Genomic DNA, 20,099 nt, shown 5'->3' with positions numbered 1-20,099 from the left:
TCGATGCCATGTCATTTAGCTCGCACCTTGCTCTCAGCGCCATGCCCCCTCCTCTCCATGACGTCGCCCACCCCCTCCTCTCCCCTCCACGACATCCCAGGCCGATTCTCGGTGCCAAGGACGGCACACCATCATAGCCGAGGGTTACCACCACGACGACACAACCTGCTGCTCACCACAACGCCGCACCTTCTCCAACAACATATTCCTCTGGTGTCTGTAGATGATGGATGCTGATTTGTAATTGCCAAAGAAACAACCAGTGTAGCTTCCTGTTTGACAGCATAGTAGTCAGAGAAATAACCTTACATACCTAGTTCACATGGTCATGATATCATGATTAAACTGGATTTCTTTTGCTATGATAATAAAATTAACCATAGTGGTCTCTACAGTTCAGAAAGAAGTGGTTAATTTGGCGCAAGATAGATAACATAATTCTAAAAAAAACTCCATAATTTTTTTCAGCCAAACCAAAAAATAATTTAGTTAGAGGAGATATTAAATAAAATACCCCTTCAATTCTAGAATTGTTATAGAGGCGTCACAACTATGCTACTACTACACAAATGTATGAAACTTTTTGAAATTAAATTATCATATCTAAACTCAAAACATCGGGGCATCCTTAATTCATACATTTAGAGCAATGCAAACCTCCTAAACATGCTGGACCTATGTGCTAGAAACTTCTAAAAAAATTCATGAACCATACATGACCTAATTAAGCCCTAGTAAGGATAAATTAGTGTCTATATGAATGCAACCATGTATGTTTTATCTCTGTGTCTTCTACGTAATCCAATTCATATGATACCCTTGGTTTTCCTGAACTTGATGGGTAACAAACAGTCTTCAAATATCCCAAGGGAAGAAAATTATTTGAAAGCTGCACTCTAACCTGCAACAATAAGGGGAGAAAATTAAAATACACATTTTCTATTAAAAATGATCACCATGATCTTAAATAAGCAAATAGAGCATTAATCATTTTACACCGTGAGGAATACAAAACAAATGAGGTACGGGGCGACTTCACGGGCGACGACATGGGCGGTCTCTCCTGCCGGGGAACAGCGGGTAGGAGGGTGATTCTGGGACTCTGGGTGCTCTACGACGCCGCTGGAGACGCGGATGACAAGAACGGTGACTCAGACGGCGAGGAGTCACCGGCGAGTTTGCCGACACCGACGGACGCGATTTGCGAGGCATTCCGGGTTGGTTACTCCGAGAAGGAGGTGTCACTGCTTGTCGACTTGGCGATCCCCTATGACGATCTGGCTAGGCAGGGACTGAAGGAGGAAGACACCGTCGAGATAGTCCGTCGGGTCGTCCGTTGTCGTACGACGGCTTCGGCGATCAGGCCTTGGCGAGGTCCTCTACCCAAGGTGAGACTCCCCAAACCTACCTTGTCTGATTATATCGAGGCGGGGGCATGGAAGTTGGTTCAGAGAAGGAAGAAGAAGAAGCTGGCGGCGGCGGCGGTGCCGGCGCCGGCGGTAGGTTGGATGAGATCCGTGCAGCGCGGATCCAGCGTTTGAATTTCCTGTTAGGCTCTGGTGGGCCTGATGTGGATGCTATGGCTGGGGGCCGGTTTGCTGATGGGTGTGAGGCCTAGAAATTGCCGGTACAGAGTGGGCCGTGGTTAGCTAGGTCAGAGGTGCCCGCTTTCAGATAGGCGCCGGAGTTGCCCGGTCAGGTTGTCGACGCGGTGACAGCACTAGCTAATGTTGTGGTGCCGGTGCCCGTGACTGAGCCCTTGGTGACGGGTGCGGTCAGTGCCGCCGACAAGACAGATGCACATAGAGCTTCAAAGTGGGCTCGTAAAAAGGAGAAGATGTTGTGTTATCGATGTGGTGAGAGGGGCACTTTATAGCTGAATGTGTGACTGGGTTATGTGATACTTGCCTCAAGCCAGCGCATGACACGGGGGAGTGCCTGATACTGCGTGATCATATGCCGAGTATTACCATTTATGGAGTTTATTGTGCCGGGTTGATGTTTTTTGAGTCTCCTAGTGCGAGGGAGATCCCAGAGGAGCCCCAGAGCACCACCACGGGGATTTTCAAAGTCACAAAAAGTGATGTGTCTGAGGCTCAGATTATGCGGAGGCTCAGTGAGTTAGCTCCAGGTAATTTTCAGTGGGAGCTTATTCTACTCAGGCCAATATGTATAAGGTTGATTTCCCTACAGCAGAGGACTTCGAGCGTCTTCTAAGTTTTGGGTTGTGCAGAGTACCTGGCACTGAGTGCATCCTCGAGTTCCATGAGTGGAAGAGGGTTGAGCCACAGGGCAAGCCTCTCACTCAGGTCTGGTTATGTTTCTCGGGGGCTCCCTCGAAACCGCTTCAGGATGCTCGGGTTGCTGCTAGCTTGGGGATACTGGTCGGGAAGACTAAGAGGGTGGACATGGCCTTTACCCGAGCCAACGGGGTGGCCCGACTGTTGGGGAACGCAGTAGTTTCAAAAAATTCCTACGCACACGCAAGATCTATCATGGTGATGCATAGCAACGAGAGGGGAGAGTGTAGTCCACGTACCCTCGTAGACCGTAAGCGGAAGCGTTATGACAACACGGTTGATGTAGTCGTACATCTTCACGATCCGATCGATCCTAGCACCGAATGTACGGCACCTCCGCGATCTGCACACATTCGGCTCGGTGTGTCCCACGAACTCTCGATCCAACTGAGTGTCGAGGGAGAGCTTCGTCAGCACGACGGCGTGATGACGGCGATGATGAAGTTACCGACGCAGGGCTTCGCCTAAGCACTACAACGATATGACCGAGGTGGAATTTGTGGAGGGGGGCACCGCGCACGGCTAAGACAACTGTCAACTTGTGTTTCTATGGGGTGCCCCTCCCCCGTATATAAAGGAGTGGAGGAGGGGGAGGGTCAGCCCTCTATGGCGTGCCCTGGGAGGAGTCCAACTCCCACCGGGTGTAGGATTTCCCCATTTCCCTAGTTGGAGTAGGAGAGAAGCAAGGAGGAGAGAGGGAGAAGGAAAGGGGGGCGCCCCCCCTTCCCTAGTCCAATTCGGACCCGAGGGGAGGGGGCACGCGGCCTGCCCTGGCCGCCCCTCTCTCTCTCTCCACTAAAGCCCATTAGGGCCCATATACTCCCCGGGGGGTTCTGGTAACCCACTGGTACTCCAGTAAATGCCCGAACTCACCCGGAACCATTCCGATGTCCAAACATAGTCATCCAATATATCAATCTTTATGTATCGACCATTTCGAGACTCTTCGTCATGTCCGTGATCATATCCGGGACTTCTAACAACCTTCGGTACATCAAAACACATAAACTCGTAATACCGATCGTCACCGAACGTTAAGCGTGCGGACCCTACGGGTTCCAAAACTATGAAGACATGACCGAGACTCATCTCCGGTCAATAACCAATAGCGGAAGCTGGATGCTCATATTGGTTCCTACATATTCTACGAATATATTTATCGGTCAAACTGCACAACAACATACTTAGTTCCCTTTGTCATCGGTATGTTACTTGCCCAAGATTTGATCGTCGGTATCTCAATACCTAGTTCAATCTCGTTACCGACAAGTCTCTTTACTCGTTCCGTAATGCATCATCCCGCAACTAACTCATTATTCACAATGCTTGCAAGGCTTATAGTGATGTGCATTACCGAGAGGGCCCAGAGATACCTCTCTGATACTTGGAGTGACAAATCATAATCTCGATCTATGCCAACTCAACAAACACCATCGGAGACACTTGTAGAGCGTCTTTATAATCACCCAGTTACGTTGTGATGTTTGATAGCACACTAAGGGCGAGTTCTTTTGCTAGCTTTTTTGGGCTTCCAGAATAAGCTGCCCCCTACCCAGCTTATTCTAGAAGCCCAACCAAAATTTTCTTTTTAGAAGCCTACTAGTCAAGACTCAACTACTAGGCTTCTAAAAAATAAATTTGGTTGGGCTTCTAGAATAAGCTAGGTAGGGGGCATCTTTTTGCAGCTTATTCTAGAAGCCACCAAAAGAACTAGCCCTAAGTGTTCCTCCGGTATTCAGGAGTTGCATAATCTCATAGTCATAGAAACATGTATAAGTTATGAAAAAAGCAATAGCAACAAACTAAACGATCATCGTGCTAAGCTAACGGATGGGTCAAGCCAATCACATCATTCTCTAATGATGTGATCCCGTTTATCAAATGACAACTCTTTGTCCATGGCTAGGAAACTTAACCATCTTTGATTAACGAGCTAGTAAAGTAGAGGCATACTAGTGACACTCTGTTTGTCTATGTATTCACACATGTACTAAGTTTCTGGTTAATACAATTCTAACATGAATAATAAACATTTATCATGATATAAGGAAATATAAATAACAACTTTATTATTGCCTCTAGGGCATATTTCCTTCAGTCTCCCACTTGCACTAGAATCAATAATCTAGATTAATTGTAATGCTTCTAACATCCATGGAGTCTTGGTGCTGATCATGTTTTGCTCGTGAGAGAGGCTTAGCCAACGGGTCCGCAACATTCAGATCCGTATGTATCTTGCAAATCTCTATGTCTCCTTCCTTGACTTGATCGCAGATGAAATTGAAGCATCTCTTGATGTGCTTGGTTCTCTTGTGAAATCTGGATTCCTTTGCCAAGGCAATTGCACCAGTATTGTCACAAAAGATTTTCATTGGACCCGATGCACTAGGTATGACACCTAGATCGGATATGAACTCCTTCATCTAGACTCCTTCATTTGCTGCTTCCGAAGAAGCTATGTACTCCGCTTCACACGTAGTTCCCGCCACGACGCTCTGCTTGGAACTGCATCAACAGACAGCTCCACCATTCAATAAAAATACATATCCGGATTGTGACTTAGAGTCATCCTGATCAGTGTCAAAGCTTGCATCGACGTAACCGTTTACGACGAGCTCTTTGTCACCTCCATAAATGAGAAACATATCCTTAGTCCTTTTCAGGTATTTCAGGATATTCTTGACCGTTGTCCAGTGATCCACTCCTGGATTACTTTGGTACATCCCTGCTAAACTAATAGCAAGGCACACATCAGGTCTGGTACACAGCATTGCATACATGATAGAACCTATGGCTAAAGCATAGGGAATGACTTTAATTTTCTCTCTATCTTCTACAATGGTCGGGCATTGAGTCTGACTCAACTTCACACCTTGTAACACAGGCAAGAACCCTTTCTTTTCTTGATCCATTTTGAACTTCTTCAAAACTTTGTCAAGGTATGTGCTTTGTGAAAGTCCAATTAAGCGTCTTGATCTATTTCTATGGATCTTGATGCCTAATATATAAGCAACTTCACTGAGGTCTTTCATTGAAAAATTCTTATTTATGCTATTCAGAAATTCAGTATCATTTCCGATCAACAATATGTCATCCACATATAATATCAGAAATGCTACAGAGCTCCCACTCACTTTCTTGTAAATACAGGCTTCTCCAAAAGTCTGTATAAATCCATATGATTTGATCACACTATCAAAGCGTATATTCCAACTCCGAGAGGCTTGCACCAGTCCATAAATGGATCGCTGGAGCTTGCACACTTTGTTAGCACCTTTTGGATCGACAAAACCATATGGTTGCATCATGTACAACTCTTCTTTAAGATATCCATTAAGGAATGCAGTTTTGACATCCATTTGCCAAATTTCATAATCATAAAATGCGGCAATGGCTAACATCATTCGGACGGCCTTAAGCATCGCTACGGGTGAGAAGGTCTCATCGTAGTCAACTCCTTGAACTTGTTGAAAACCTTTCGCAACAAGTCGAGCTTTGTAGACAGTAACATTACCATCGGTGTCAGTCTTCTTCTTGAAGATCCATTTATTCTCTATGGCTTGCTGATAATCGGGCAAGTCAACCAAAGACCATACTTTGTTCTCATACATGGATCCCATCTCAGATTTCATGGCCTCAAGCCATTTTGCGGAATCTGGGCTCATCATCGCTTCCTCATAGTTTGTAGGTTCGTCATGGTCAAGTAACATGACTTCCAGAACAGGATTACCGTACCACTCTGGTGCAGATCTTACTCTGGTTGACCTACGAGGTTCGGTAGTAACTTGATCAGAAGTTTCATGATCATCATCATTAGCTTCCTCACTTACTGGTGTAGGAATCACTGGAACTGATTTCTGTGATGAACTACTTTCCAATAAGGGAGTAGGTATTGTTACCTCATCAAGTTCTACCTTCCTCCCACTCACTTCTTTCGAGAGAAACTCCTTCTCTAGAAAGGATCCATTCTTAGCAACGAATATCTTGCCTTTGGATCTGTGATAGAAGGTGTCCCCAACAGTCTCCTTTGGGTATCCTATGAAGACACATTACTCTGATTTGGGTTCAAGCTTATCAGGTTGAAGCTTTTTCACATAAGCATCGCATCCCCAAACTTTAAGAAACGACAACTTATGTTTCTTGCCAAACCATAGTTCATAAGGCGTCGTCTCAACAGATTTATATGGTGCCCTATTAAACGTGAATGCAACCGTCTCTAAAGCATAACCCCGAAACGATAGCGGTAAATCAGTGAGAGACATCATAGATTGCACCATATCTAGTAAAGTATGATTATGACGTTCGGACACACCATTATGTTGTGGTGTTCCAGGTGGCGTGAGTTGCGAAACTATTCCGCATTGTTTCAAATGAATACCAAACTCGTAACACAAATATTCCCCTCCATGATCAGATCATAGAAACTTTATTTTCTTGTTATGATGATTTTCCACTTCACTCTGAAATTCTTTGAACTTTTCAAATGTTTCAGACTTATGTTTCATCAAGTAGATATACCCATATCTGCTCAAATCATCTATGAAGGTAAGAAAATAACGATACCCGCCGCGAGCATCAACACTCATCGGACCGCATACGTCAGTATGTATTATTTCCAACAAGTCTGTTGCTCGCTCCATTGTTCCAGAGAACGGAGTCTTAGTCATCAACATGGTTCGCAAGCATCAAGTGATTCATAATCAAGTGATTCCAGAAGCCCATCAACATGGAGTTTCTTCATGCACTTTACACCAATATGACCTAAACGGCTCTGCCACAAATAAGTTGCACTATCATTGTTAAACTTATATCTTTTGGCTTCAATACTATGAACATGTGTATCACTACTATCAGGATTTAGTAAAAATAGACCACTCATCAAGGGTGCATGACCATAAAAGATATTACTCATATAAATAGAACAACCATTATTCTCTGATTTAAATGAATAACCATCTCGCATCAAACAAGATCCAGATGTAATGTTCATGCTCAACGCTGGCACCAAATAACAATTATTTAGGTCTAAAACTAATCCCGAAGGTAGATGTAGAGGTAGCACGCCGACGGCGATCACATCGACTTTGGAACCTTTTCCCACGTGCATCCTCACCTCGTCCTTAGCCAATCTTCGCTTAATACATAGCCCCTGTTTCAAGTTGCAAATATTAGCAACAGAACCAGTATCAAATACCTAGGCGCTACTGCGAGAATTAGTAAGGTACACATCAATAACATGGATATCAAATATACCTTTCACTTTGCCATCCTTCTTCTCCGCCAAATACTTGGGGCAGTTCCGCTTCCAGTGACCAGTCTCTTTCAAGTAGAAGCACTCAGTCTCAGGCTGAGGTCCAGACTTGGGCTTCTTCACTTGAGCAGCAAATTGCTTGCTGTTCTTCTTGAAGTTCCCCTTCTTCCCTTTACCCTTTTTCTTGAAGCTGGTGGTCTTGTTGACCATCAACACTTGATGCTCCTTCTTGATTTCTACCTCGGCAGACTTTAGCATTGCCAAGAGCTTGGGAATTGTCATATCCATCCCTTGCATATTATAGTTCATCATGAAGCTCTTGTAGCTTGGTGGCAGTGATTGAACAACCCTGTCAATGACACTATCATCAGGAAGATTAACTCCAATGTGAAGGTAAAAGAAGCGGAAGATGAAAATATGAATATGAAAGAGAAAAGGAAGCAAAATAAAAAAGAAGGTGATAAGAAAAAAGAGGAGAGTCATAAGACCTCTAAGAATATGGCTAAGTACAAGGACGAGAAAGAGAAGAAAATGAGAGCTAATGAGAATAAATAAATTAAGGAGGAGGGGGTCGGAGGGAAAGGGAGGAAAATGAGAAGAAGGAGAAGGCACATAAAGAAAGAGAGGACGCGAATGAGAATGAGAAAGAAGAGAAGGAGCGGCGAGAAAATAAGAAATATATTGAGGAGCAACAAAAGGAGATAGATGAGCAGAAGGGAAGGAAGGAGAGTGATAAAGGGGAGGAAAGAGATGAGAAGGACTAGAATGACAATATTTTCTGCCCTCAATTCTAAAGGACGATTTATCCATGGAACAAGTGGTTGGTTTTCTTGATTCATAAAGAAATTAAAGTGACTAACTCATGTTTGGTGGTCCATTTTTATCTACCATATTTGCATGATTGTTGTCAAGATTCTCTTTTCCATTGAGGTCCACTTTAGGAATGGTGCTTACTAATTTGACAAAGTTAAGATTGTACATAGTCTTTTTCATCACAATTTTTGTTCGAGTAGTTATTGATATGTTTCAAAGATGGACTATACTGTGTTTCCTGACTTTAAAAATGAGTAAAAGAGAGATAACATATACATACATATATGAGTATGTTATATCCTAATATAATCTGCTTCATGAAAGTTGGTATTATTCGTATTTACTATTTTGTAGATTGTAAAGAAAAGACACACATGTAATATTTCCCCCAAAATATAATGCATGTTTGGATAGGGGATTTGCACCCAACCCCTGCATTAGTTCAGATTGATTATTTACACCACTAGCTATCACCCAACTCTTGAAATCAATCTCCAAGACTACTATTGATCATGTCACTAATAAAGGGCTAGAATTGATCACCTTTGATGGGTGGCAGGCCCATCACTAATCTGTTGAGCTCGACATGTGTGTGTGTGTGTATATACATATATTCTTAGACATTAATTAAATGATAACATATGTTGCAGCCAATTCCACTGGACTTCCACAAATACTTGGAAGAGTATACCAGAGTGGTTTCCCTGAGAGGTCCAAGCGGGAACAAATGGCAAGTAGAGCTGGATAAAATGTCCGGGGAGCTAAGCTTTGTGCATGGATGGAAGGAGTTTCTCTCAGACCATCGCGTCATGTACGACTGCCTGCTAGTATTCTATTATGATGGGCAGTCATAGTTCTCAATGAAAGTGTTCTTGCCATCATTCTGCGAGGACCTGTACGCCTTGCTCGACCATCCGCAACGCATGGAGGCTGCCATGAACATTGATGATGATAAAGGGCACACGTGCACCAATGCAGATGGTGCCCCACAAAATGATGATGATGACGAAGAAGAACCAACCTCTGAAGAATATGAAGGGGGCGACGACATGATCATCGATGCAGATGACACTGTTTCGCAAGAGGAAGTGGAAAACACATTCTTAGAAAGTCCAGATAAAAAGGAAGAAAGTGAATGGCGCATGTCCTGCAACGACGCAGTGGAACCAGAACCATCGTAGCAACATGAGGAGGATCGGTCCAAGATCAACCGTCCCCCTGTCACTAGGTAAGACGTTGGTTTTATGGTCAGGAAGAGGGCTAGGTCCAGGAAGGCTGATGATATCGTAGTAGAACTGGACCGATCACACAAGCCAAAGGTTGCGGAGAGGAAAAGGCCTGAAGCTCCACCTTGTGATTTGGCTTTTGAGAGAGAAGCATCAAGCGACGATTTAGCAGGTAATTAAGAAGAATCCTCCCATCGATCGATCTATTTCAAAGTGGTAGTACTTTTTACATATGTACTGATACGATATGGCTTGATGTTGTAAAATGATTTCTTTGCACTTGGTAACGAGCTAACATGTGTCTGTGTGCACATTGAACCGTAAGCATAATCGGAGCATCGTCCACCCAAGAAGTCCAAGGCTGATGGGGCAAAGTCTCCATCTGGAGAATGATACATCCCAAATGTATCTACTTTTCCAAACACTTTTGCTCTTGTTTTGGACTCTAATTTGCATGATTTGAATGGAACTAACCCGGACTCATGGTGTTTTCAGCAGAATTGTCATGGTATTATTTTTGTGCAGAAATAAAAGTTCTCGGATTGAGGTAAAATTTATGGAGAATATTTCCAGAATATACTGGAGGGCACCACCCAGGAGGCACAAGCTCAGGGGGGGCGCCCACCCCCCAGGGTGCGCCTGGTGAGCTTGTGGGCCCCTGGAGCCTCTGGCAACCCTAATTCCAACTCCATAAGTATCATCTTGTGGAGAAAATCAGAGAGAAGGAATCATCGTGTTTTATGATATGAATCCGCCGACACCTCCTGTTCTTCATTGGGAGGGCTGATCTGGAGTCCGTTTGGGGCTTCGGAGGGTGGAAATCATCGTTGTCATTATCATCAACCCTTCTCCATCAACAATTCTATGATGCTCACCACCAGGAGTGAGTAATTCCTTCATAGGCTTGCTGGAAGGTGATGGAGTTGGATGAGATTTGTCACGTAATCGAGTCAATTTGTTAGGGCTTGATCCCTAGTATCCACTATGTTCTAAGATTGATGTTGCTATGACTTTGCTATGCTTAATGCTTGTCACTAGGACCCGAGTGCCATGATTTCAGATCTGAACCCTCTATGTTTCATGAATATATTTGATTTCTTTGTCCTATCTTGCAAGTTGTATGCACCTATTATGTGTTATGATTCGCATACCCCAAGGTGAAAAAATTGGGATTCTTTCCGGTGATTACTATAGTATGAGGAGTTCATGTATTCACTATGTGTTAATGCTTTGTTTCAGTTTTCTATTAAAAGGGGGCCTTAATATGATGAATACAATCCAACAAAATTATCCATCGTTGATCCAATGTCTACGCTTTTCTCATATTGGTCTTTGCTAAGTTACTTTCGTTGCTGCTACTATTACAATCACTACAAACTACTAGTGTTACTGTTATTGTTCCTATCACTATTGTTACTGTGCTACTAAACACTTTGCTACATAAGTAAAATTTCTAGGTGTGGTGGAATTGACAACTCAACTGCTAAGGCTCATAAATATTCTTTGCCTCTCCTTCTATCGAATCAATAAATTTGGATGAAATACTACCCTCGAAGACTATCGCGATCCCCTATACTTGTGGGTTATCAGGACTCGACTTCAAAGGGAGGACCACCAAGTGTCACTTTGAAAGGTAATTGATTAAGATTAACCCTCCGATCCATTGATTTCAAACTAACTATTCTGATGGCTTGATGTTGTAAAATGATTTATATGCTCTTCTTCGATCGGAATGTATATGCTCATTTTCATCGGAATTTATATGCTCTTGTTATGAAGCTAACATGTACCTGCTGGCACATCGAGTGGAAGCAGAACTGGAGCCTCATCCACCCAAGAAGTCTAAGGCTGAGGGGGAAAAGTCTACTGCTTCGGCTTCTAAAGGAGCATAATCAAGTAATAGTTTGGCAGGTAAGTAAGACGAAGCCTCCAATCGAGAATCGATTTCAAGATAAGTAGTGATGTTTTACCTATATATTTGTTTGAGATGGCTTAAATTTCAGTGTCAGTTTTGACTCTGCTAGCTAGATAGTAATGTATTTTACATTGTAAAATGATTCCTATATATGCTCTTGTCATCGAGCTAACTTGCGCACATATATGTAGTTCCTACATGTATATTTGCACCAGAATCCATGTGCATGGACTTAACCACGTTGCACAAATATTTTGGTAACAAGCATGCACCGTAGAGTCAATTCCCGATGTTCAACAGGAGAAATGGTGAGACCCAACATGGCACAGGTAAATATTCTTTCTTCCCTCCTATAAGGGTGTGGTTCTATCACACTATACCACTGATTAGTGAATAGAACAAAATTTGAACAGAACTATCTTCATAATTTGCATCTTGTTTTATACTTAGTTGTCATCAAGGTTTAGAGAAGGCCGGAATTAAAGTTGCAGAGACGTCAAGTAACCCAAAGGGACAAGGAAGATGCCATGAACAGGGCACGGAGGTTCCAATCCAAGAGGCCCTTCGTGATCAAGGAAATGAAGCAAACCGATGTCTATGCCTCATACTTCATGGTAATTAATCAAATTCTTCTCTTGATACACATATTCTAAAACTGCATTGCTCGCTTACTGGTCGACTTGGGACACCGTAGATCATCCTAGACATGTTCGTGAAAAGTTTCCTCCCAAAGGATAGCAGGAAGATGACGCTATGGGACCCTCAGCTAAGCCGTGGAAGGTGTTGTACGAGTACACCAGCAGCGAGTGTCCCCACGCGGCATTCAACGCCGATTGGGGTGCGTTTGCCATGGAGAACAACATGGATAAGTGGGGCGTGTGCGTGTTCGAGCTCCTGGACCATGACTACAACATGAAGCTGCACGTCTATAGGGTCATGCTGGAGATCACTGATACGTCCATTTTACATCATGTTTTTATGTTGATATTTATTGCATTATGGACTATTATTACACTTTATGATGCAATTCTCATGCCTTTTCTATCTTATTTTGCAAGATTCGCATGAAGAGGGAGAATACCGCAGCTGGAATTCTGGACCGGAAGGGAGCAATTCTGGACCGGAAAGGAGCAAATCTGAGATCCCTATTCTGCACAACTCCAAATGTCCTGAAACTTTACAGAGAATTATTTTGGAATATATTAAAAAAATATTGGGCGAAGAAATACCAGGAGGGGACCCACCAAGTGGCCATAAGCCTGGGGGGCTGAGCTTGTGGGCCCCCTGGCCAGCCTCCGGTGCCCATATTCTGCTATATGAAGGGTTTTGAGCTAGAAAAAATAGAGATAAGACTTTTGGAATGAAGCGCCGCCGTCTCGAGGTGGAACCCGGGCAGAAGCAATCTAGGTCTCCGGTGGAGCGATTCCATCGTGGAAACTTCCCTCCGGGAGGGGAAAATCGAAGCCATCGTCATCACCAATCTTCACCAACATGTTCACCAGAACCATCTCATCTCAAACCCTAGTTCATCTCTTGTATTCAATCTTTGTCTCAAAACCTCATGTTGGTACATGTGGGTTGCTAGTAGGTTGATTACTCCTTGTAGTTGATGCTAGTTGGTTTATTTGGTGGAAGATCGTATGTTCAGATCCTTAATGATATTCAATACCCCTCTGATCATGAACATGAACATGCTTTGTGGTTAGTTACTTTTGTTCCCGAGGACAAGGGAGAAGTCTTGTTATAAGTAATCATGTGAATTTGGTATTCGTTTGATATTTTGATGAGATGTGTGTCGTCTTTCCTCTAGTGGTGTTATGTGAACGTCGACATGACACTTCACCATGATTTGGGCCTAGGGGAAGGCATTGGGAAGTAGCAAGTAGATGATGGGTTGCTAGAGTGATAGAAGCTTAAACCCTAGTTTATGTGTTGCTTCGTAAGTGAAAGATCGTGGATGTCGCCTAGAGGGGGGGGGGTAAATAGGCGTTTTAAAATAATTACGATTTAGGCTTGAACAAATGCGGAATAAACCTAGCGGTTAATTTGTCAAGCACAAAACCTAAAACAACTAGGCTCACCTATGTGCACCAACAACTTATGCTAAGCAAGATAAGCAACTATCTGATAGCAAGATATATGACAAGAAACAATACGGCTATCACAAAGTAAAGTGCATAAGTAAAGAGCTCGGGTAAGAGATAACCGAGGCACGCGGAGATGACGATGTATCCCGAAGTTCACACCCTTGCGGATGCTAATCTCCGTTTGGAGTGGTGTGCAGGCACAATGCTCCCCAAGAAGCCACTAGGGCCACCATAATCTCCTCACGCCCTCGCACAATGCAAGATGTCGTCATTCCACTAAGGGACCCTTGAGGGCGGTCACCGAAACCATACAAATGGCCACCCTTGGGGCCGGTCACCGAACCCGTACACTTTGGCAACCCTTGGGGGAGGTCACCTGTACCCGTCAAATTGCTCGGGGCGATCTCCACAACCTAATTGGAGACCCCGACGCTTGCCCGGAGCTTTACACCACAATGATTGAGCTCCGAACAATACCAACCGTCTTGGGCGCCAAGGCACCCAAGAGGAACAAGCTCTAGGGTGCCCAAACACCCAAGAGTAATAAGATTCTCAAACTTCACTCCCACGTATCACCGTGGAGAACTCAAACCGATGCACCAAATGCAATGGCAAGGGCACACGGAGTGCCCAAGTCCTTCTCTCTCAAATCCCACCGGAGCAACTAATGCTAGGGAGGAAAATGAGAGGAAGAACAAGAAGGAGAGCACCAAGAACTCCAAGATCTAGATCCAAGGGGTTCCCCTCACATAGAGGAGAAAGTGATTGGTGGAAATGTGGATCTAGATCTCCTCTCTCTTTTCCCTCAAAAACTAGCAAGAATCCATGGAGGGATTGAGAGTTAGCAAGCTCAAAGAAGGTCAAAATGGGGGCAAAAACGAGCTCAAGAGATGGGGAACCATTGGGGAAGAAGACCCAATTAAATAGGTCCCCACGAATCTGCCCGTTATGTCCAGAATAACATAGGAGCGGTACAACCTCTATGAACACCGGTACAACCGGTAACAGGCAATAAGTAGTACAACCGGCCCACAACTGCCCAACAACCGCACCACAACAGAGACCAGTCCGGTGGCAGAGAGGTACATGACTGGTACAACCTCCGGACCAATTCTGCAGCGGTACAACCGTTCCAAACACCGGTTGTACTGGTCAAGCGGTACAACCTCTCCATGGGGCGGTACAACCTCTCTGTGTAAAACAGGTGTCGGTGTCAAAACCGGCGGATCTCGGGTAGTAGGTCCCGAACTGTGCGTCTAGGCCGGATGGTAACAGGAGGCAGGGAACATGATGTTTTACCCAGGTTCGGGCCCTCTTGATGGAGGTAAAACCCTACGTCCTGCTTGATTAATATTGATGATATGGGTAGTACAAGAGTAGATCTACCATGAGATCAAGGAGGCTAAACCCTAGAAGCTAGCCTGTGGTATGATTGTTGTATATGGAGTTGATGAAGTTGTCCTACGGACTAAAACCCTCTGGTTTATATAGACACCGGATAGGGTTAGGGTTACATAGAGTCGGTTACAATGGTAGGAGATCTTGAATATCCGCATCGCCAAGCTTGCCCTCCACGCCAAGGAAAGTCCCATACGGACACGGGACGTAGTCTTCAATCTTGTATCTTCATAGTCCTGGCGTCCGGCTGAAGGTATAGTGCGGCTACCCGAACACCCCCTAATCCAGGACTCCCTCAGTAGCCCCTGAAGCAGGCTTCAATGATGACGAGTCCGGCGCGCAAATTGTCTTCGGCATTGCAAGGCAGGTTCCTCCTCCAAATTCTTCATAAAAGTTTGTAATCGCCAAGAGTAGTGTCCGGCTCTGCAAAATAAGCTTCCACATATTGTCGTAGAGAGAATAATATTAACACAAATCAAATCTGCTGATGTATTCCGCAGTGCGTCATCACACTACAGCCAAGTCCTTCATTTACTTTCCCACCTCAGCATGTTTTGCGAGGTGGTTTCCTTGGCACGTTTTGTCGTAGCAGAGATTGTGTACCCCCCTTTTACGAGATTCCCATCAATACGGACGTGGGTAACCCCACCGCGCCACTTATCACGGCGCTTGGGAGGCAAGCGAGTTTTACTAGGCAGGCGAGGACGCACAACCGCATCCACCCATATAAGGGGATAAGGATCCACCTTTTTACCTACGCCTTCTTCCTCCTTTGCCTATCCATCTCCTACGCACCCGAGCTCTAGCGCCCAAGCCCGCGCTTCCTACCTCAACCTTCTCTAGCAATGTACGGAGCGGGAGGCAAGTGGGTGGTCTCCTCCGTCACAGAGGACAAAATCAAATGGTTAAGGAAGGCCGGATACCTGTCCAAGGACATCGCGCACCGGCTTCCCGAAGAGGGGCAGCTTCTCCCCACCCCGAGGCCCCATGAGAGGGTAGTATTTCTCCCCCACTTCCTCCGTGGACTGGGTTTTCCACTTCACCCATTTGTCCGGGGACTCATGTTCTACTACAGCCTGGATTTCCACGATCTCGCCCGGAACTTCATCCTCAACATCTCGGCGTTTATCGTCGTGTGCGAAGCTTTTCTCCGCGCCCGCCCTCATTTCGGCCTCTGGCTCAAGACCTTCAACGTCAAGCCCAAGGTGGTGCGTGGCAGCCAGGCGGAGTACGGATGCGCCATGGCGGGCAAGATGGCCAACGTCCTAAGGTTCGAGGGCTCTTTTGTGGAGACCCTAAAGGGATGGCAATCCGGGTGGTTTTACATCACCGAGCCGCGCGATCCGAAATGGACCGCAGCCCCCGAGTTCCGATCCGGACGCCCCACGCGGCTTGTGTCCTGGAAAGAGACGGGCCTGTCGTGGGGTGACGAAAAAGAGGTGACCGGATTGCAAACATGCATCCGGTCCCTGGTGAACAAGCCAGTCTGGCTTGTTAATGTAATCCAGGTTATGTTCATCCGCCGGATCCTCCCGTGCCAACAACGGGATTTTAATCTGTGGGAGTTCGACCCGCCACAGCATCGAACCCTCAACAGGCTTTTCGACACGACGTACGAAGACACCTGGAAGATGCTATTCAAGGGCGCCGAGGCTCCCGCATCCGCTTCCAAGGACCGCGGATACAGCTCGCAGCGTCACGCTAGCGAGGTAAGCCATCTACACCTTTTACAGGATGTTTAAGCTTTTTTCATAGTTTGACTCTATGCGGGATCTAAACTCCCTTACCTTTGACAGGCTTGGCGGGCGGTATCCGGACCGATTAACTGTCTGGCCCCGCTGCCCGAAGACCCAGCCCCAGCTCTACTAGTGAAGCTGCTAGTTCCGGCGCCTTATGTGGTGCCGGAGAAGAAGGCCAAGAAGAAGAAGGCCATGGGGACCCGAAAGAGTTCCCGGCGTATGGTAGTGTCGGATTCGTCGTCCGACGAGTCCAAGACGCACTCCTCCCGTGAAGACGAGGAGGAGGAAGAAGAAACCTCTCCCCCTCCAGTGGGGGGAGGAGAGAAGAGGAAGGCCGCCCCAGTAGGGGAGGCCGAGGGGTCCAAGAGGAGGAAAACCCCTTCGTCGGACTATGTCCCCGACGCCGAGGAGGGCGAAGAGGAGTGGCCGGATAGGGCCAAGCGTCCGGCGAGATCGTAAGTGTTCGGATACCAGAGTAACTCATGATGTTCCTTTGTTGCACAGCTTTCCCTAATGTCGAATGTAATTATGCAGTCCGCCCCGGGCCGAAGTCGACGAATCGTCGGGCGGCTCCCTGGACTCATCGGACGTGAACTCAGTTCCACCCGCTGTCTCCCCCCGCACTGCGGACGAGCTGAAGTGGCGTCGCGACAAGCCCCGGGGCAGGAGGAGGTGGTCCCGGAGGAGCCACAAGGCAACCTCCCGGACTCCAGGAGTGAAGGGGACAAGACCCCCCAGGGCTCCAAGTCTGGCTTTGAGCCGGACACCGCACCGGAATCTACAACAGTTCTGGACCGCGGTAGGAGAACTCCTTCCAAGAGGAGTAAGCCTTCTGAGCCGGCAGCCTCCGTCCAACCGGAGGTGCTAGACAATCTGCTAGAGATGCTTGACGGTGCCTCCATCGACGAGGAGCACCATACTATTATGAGTACGGTGATCCAGAAGGTTCAGTCCGCCAAGAGCGGACTGACTGAAGCTTGTGCTAGCCTTCTAACAGGCATCAAGGTAAGTAAAAAAATATGTAAAAATATTACCGTATAGATAGTAGCCCCTAATGCTCTGTTTGGCATTCGGAAAGAAAAGCCGAATAGAGGATCTATTATATATCGCAGGAGTCTAACTAAAAAGGAGTCAATATACGTATGCAGGCTTCGCTGCTGGCCACCGCCGCACTGACTGCGGAGGTGGGTGCCCTGAAACAGGGCCTCGAGCGGACCGAGCAAGAGCTCGGCTTTGCCAAACGGCAGCTCGAGGAGCAAGAAGGTAGGAAATACCTTATAGAAAAAATGCCTATAGGGAGGCGCAATTGCAAAAAATAACAGGATTGTACTGCTTATTGTAGGGGCCACAACTGAGGTGGCGACCCTCAAGCAGGCGATGTCCGAGGCCGAAAAGAAAACGGCCGCGGAGTGCACCGAGCGAGAGAAATTTGAGGCCCAGGTCGGCGAGGTGCAGCGGGAGCTTCAGGATCTCATGAGAAAACATGAGAGTTTGGAGCTTGAGTCCAAGGCGCAAGCGTCCGAGCTCGCGGCGGCCCTTGAGACTGCCAAGTCTGCCAAGGCCGAAGCCCAAAAGGCCCTCCAAGAGTTGGAGGAGATGAAAAAGATAGCGGCGGGTAAGGCATTCTTTATGCACAACAGAAGTATAAAAGTGAAGTACTTGTTACTTACCCGAATCCGGAGCTCTCCAGGGGCATTCGTAGATTTTCCCCGCAGCGTATCTGACGCCGCCGCATTCTACCAAGCCGAAGAGGGCAGCTCGACGGAGAAGGTGTTCTCGTCTCAGTATGCCGAGGCCGGACACCCTGTGCCCTTGAGCGACCAGCTGAAACAGCTAGTCAAGCTCCACAAGGCGGCCAAACAGGCCATGAAGGGCTTCATAGTTCGGCTGTGGCCCGAAGAGGCCCTACCTGGGAGCTACCTCGGGATGGTGTGGCGACTGGTGGAGGCCTGTCCAAGGCTCAAGGTCATCAAGCGCTCCGTCTGCATCGAAGGTGCCCGTAGGGCCCTTGCCCGTGCAAAGGTGCACTGGGGCAAGCTGGACGGTGAGAAGCTTGTGAGGGACGGGCCGCCGCCGGGGAAGGAGCATCGCAAGCCCGAGAACTACTATAAGGATGTTCTAGCGGGTGCCCGCCTTGTGGCGGATGAATGTACCAAGGATGTAATTTTTGAATGAACTCGCTCGTGTTATCCTGTGCGCTGAAAACTTGTTCATATGCGCTAAGCAATGCCTGAATTTAAAATATTACTTTCTGTGCGGCCGTTTATAAAAAATTGAGAGATGGCCAGTCGTCGGCTTCTGCCCCCATGCCAGTAGTGCTGGGGTGTTCGGGATAAACCTGAGCGCTCTTTTTCCCATGATTGGGTCCGTCGAGGGAGGTGGTCAGCACAACGAACCAGGCAATCGGACTATAGTGCTTGAACACTCTCACTTAGCCATAGAACTCTATAATTTTAAATTCCGGCGAAGCCCCTAGTTCGGAAAAACGAGTTTGGGGCGCTATCCACGCCTTGGCCGGACAAAGCCGGCTCCTCGCTCGAAGCGGCATAAGTCTGTAGGGACTCGAAAAACCTCTCGAACAGCGACCGGTCTCTCGCCACATCATGACAGCCAGTTTTAGCTTTCTCCACTGAGGTGCTTAACCTAGCTCAACCGGGGCACAATCGCAGTGGTTCTCCTAGTGCTACCTTAGCCGATATAGCGGAACGTAAGACACCAAAACATAGGAGCCAGGCAAACCCAACTATTGACCCAAATCATGATTCGGAGCCGATGCATATAGTGCTATAAGTTCGGGGTGCCGCACTTGTGAAAGTGTATGGACTTCTCACGCCATATTTATAGGTACTAAAGCCCCTGACGTATTTTGCCGTACCACAGTGTACGGGTGCAACATGTCATAAACATACATGAAAAGATGATAATGCGAAAAATAGACAGAAAGCTATGCATTGTTTATAGAGAGGCTATTTATCAAAGCCGAACGATACAAATAGTGCGGTAAGCAAAAGATATTGGACTATTTAGCATGTCCTGACCAGGGGCAGGCCGCGGAATTGTATTTAAAACAGGTATACCGCTCGTAACAGAGACCACCTGGGAGTTCCATAATGCGGCATGGCTTGTCTGCCTCCCTGGATCTTGCATCATTTGTGCGGCAGTTGAATTGCCGAACATGTCGTCCGAAGTATGGAGTCCTGAAAGTAAGAGAAAAATAAAAAAAAAAGAGTCCGGCAGCCCCTAGTACGTTTTAAGCCGTATTTTGGGCGTGCCGTTATTGTGCCCCTTCCCCTGTGCCCATGGTATTTCAAGGGCGTAGTTATGTACGTGAGGTACTGGTTTTGCTATGTTGCGAAAGCTGGGGTTGGGG

At 46.5% G+C, this 20,099-nt stretch overlaps 1 pseudogene; it reads left to right on the top strand.

Annotated features, from left to right (window-relative positions):
- Nucleotides 1-20,099, top strand: part of LOC123101199 (B3 domain-containing protein Os02g0598200-like) — a 47,680-nt pseudogene that overhangs the window by 9,549 nt on the left and 18,032 nt on the right.

Source organism: Triticum aestivum, chromosome 5A, assembly GCF_018294505.1.
Source record: "Triticum aestivum cultivar Chinese Spring chromosome 5A, IWGSC CS RefSeq v2.1, whole genome shotgun sequence".
Taxonomy (NCBI): Eukaryota; Viridiplantae; Streptophyta; class Magnoliopsida; order Poales; family Poaceae; genus Triticum; species Triticum aestivum.
The sequence above is the reverse complement of the archived record's forward strand: the minus strand, read 5'-3'. Positions and strand labels throughout refer to the sequence as shown.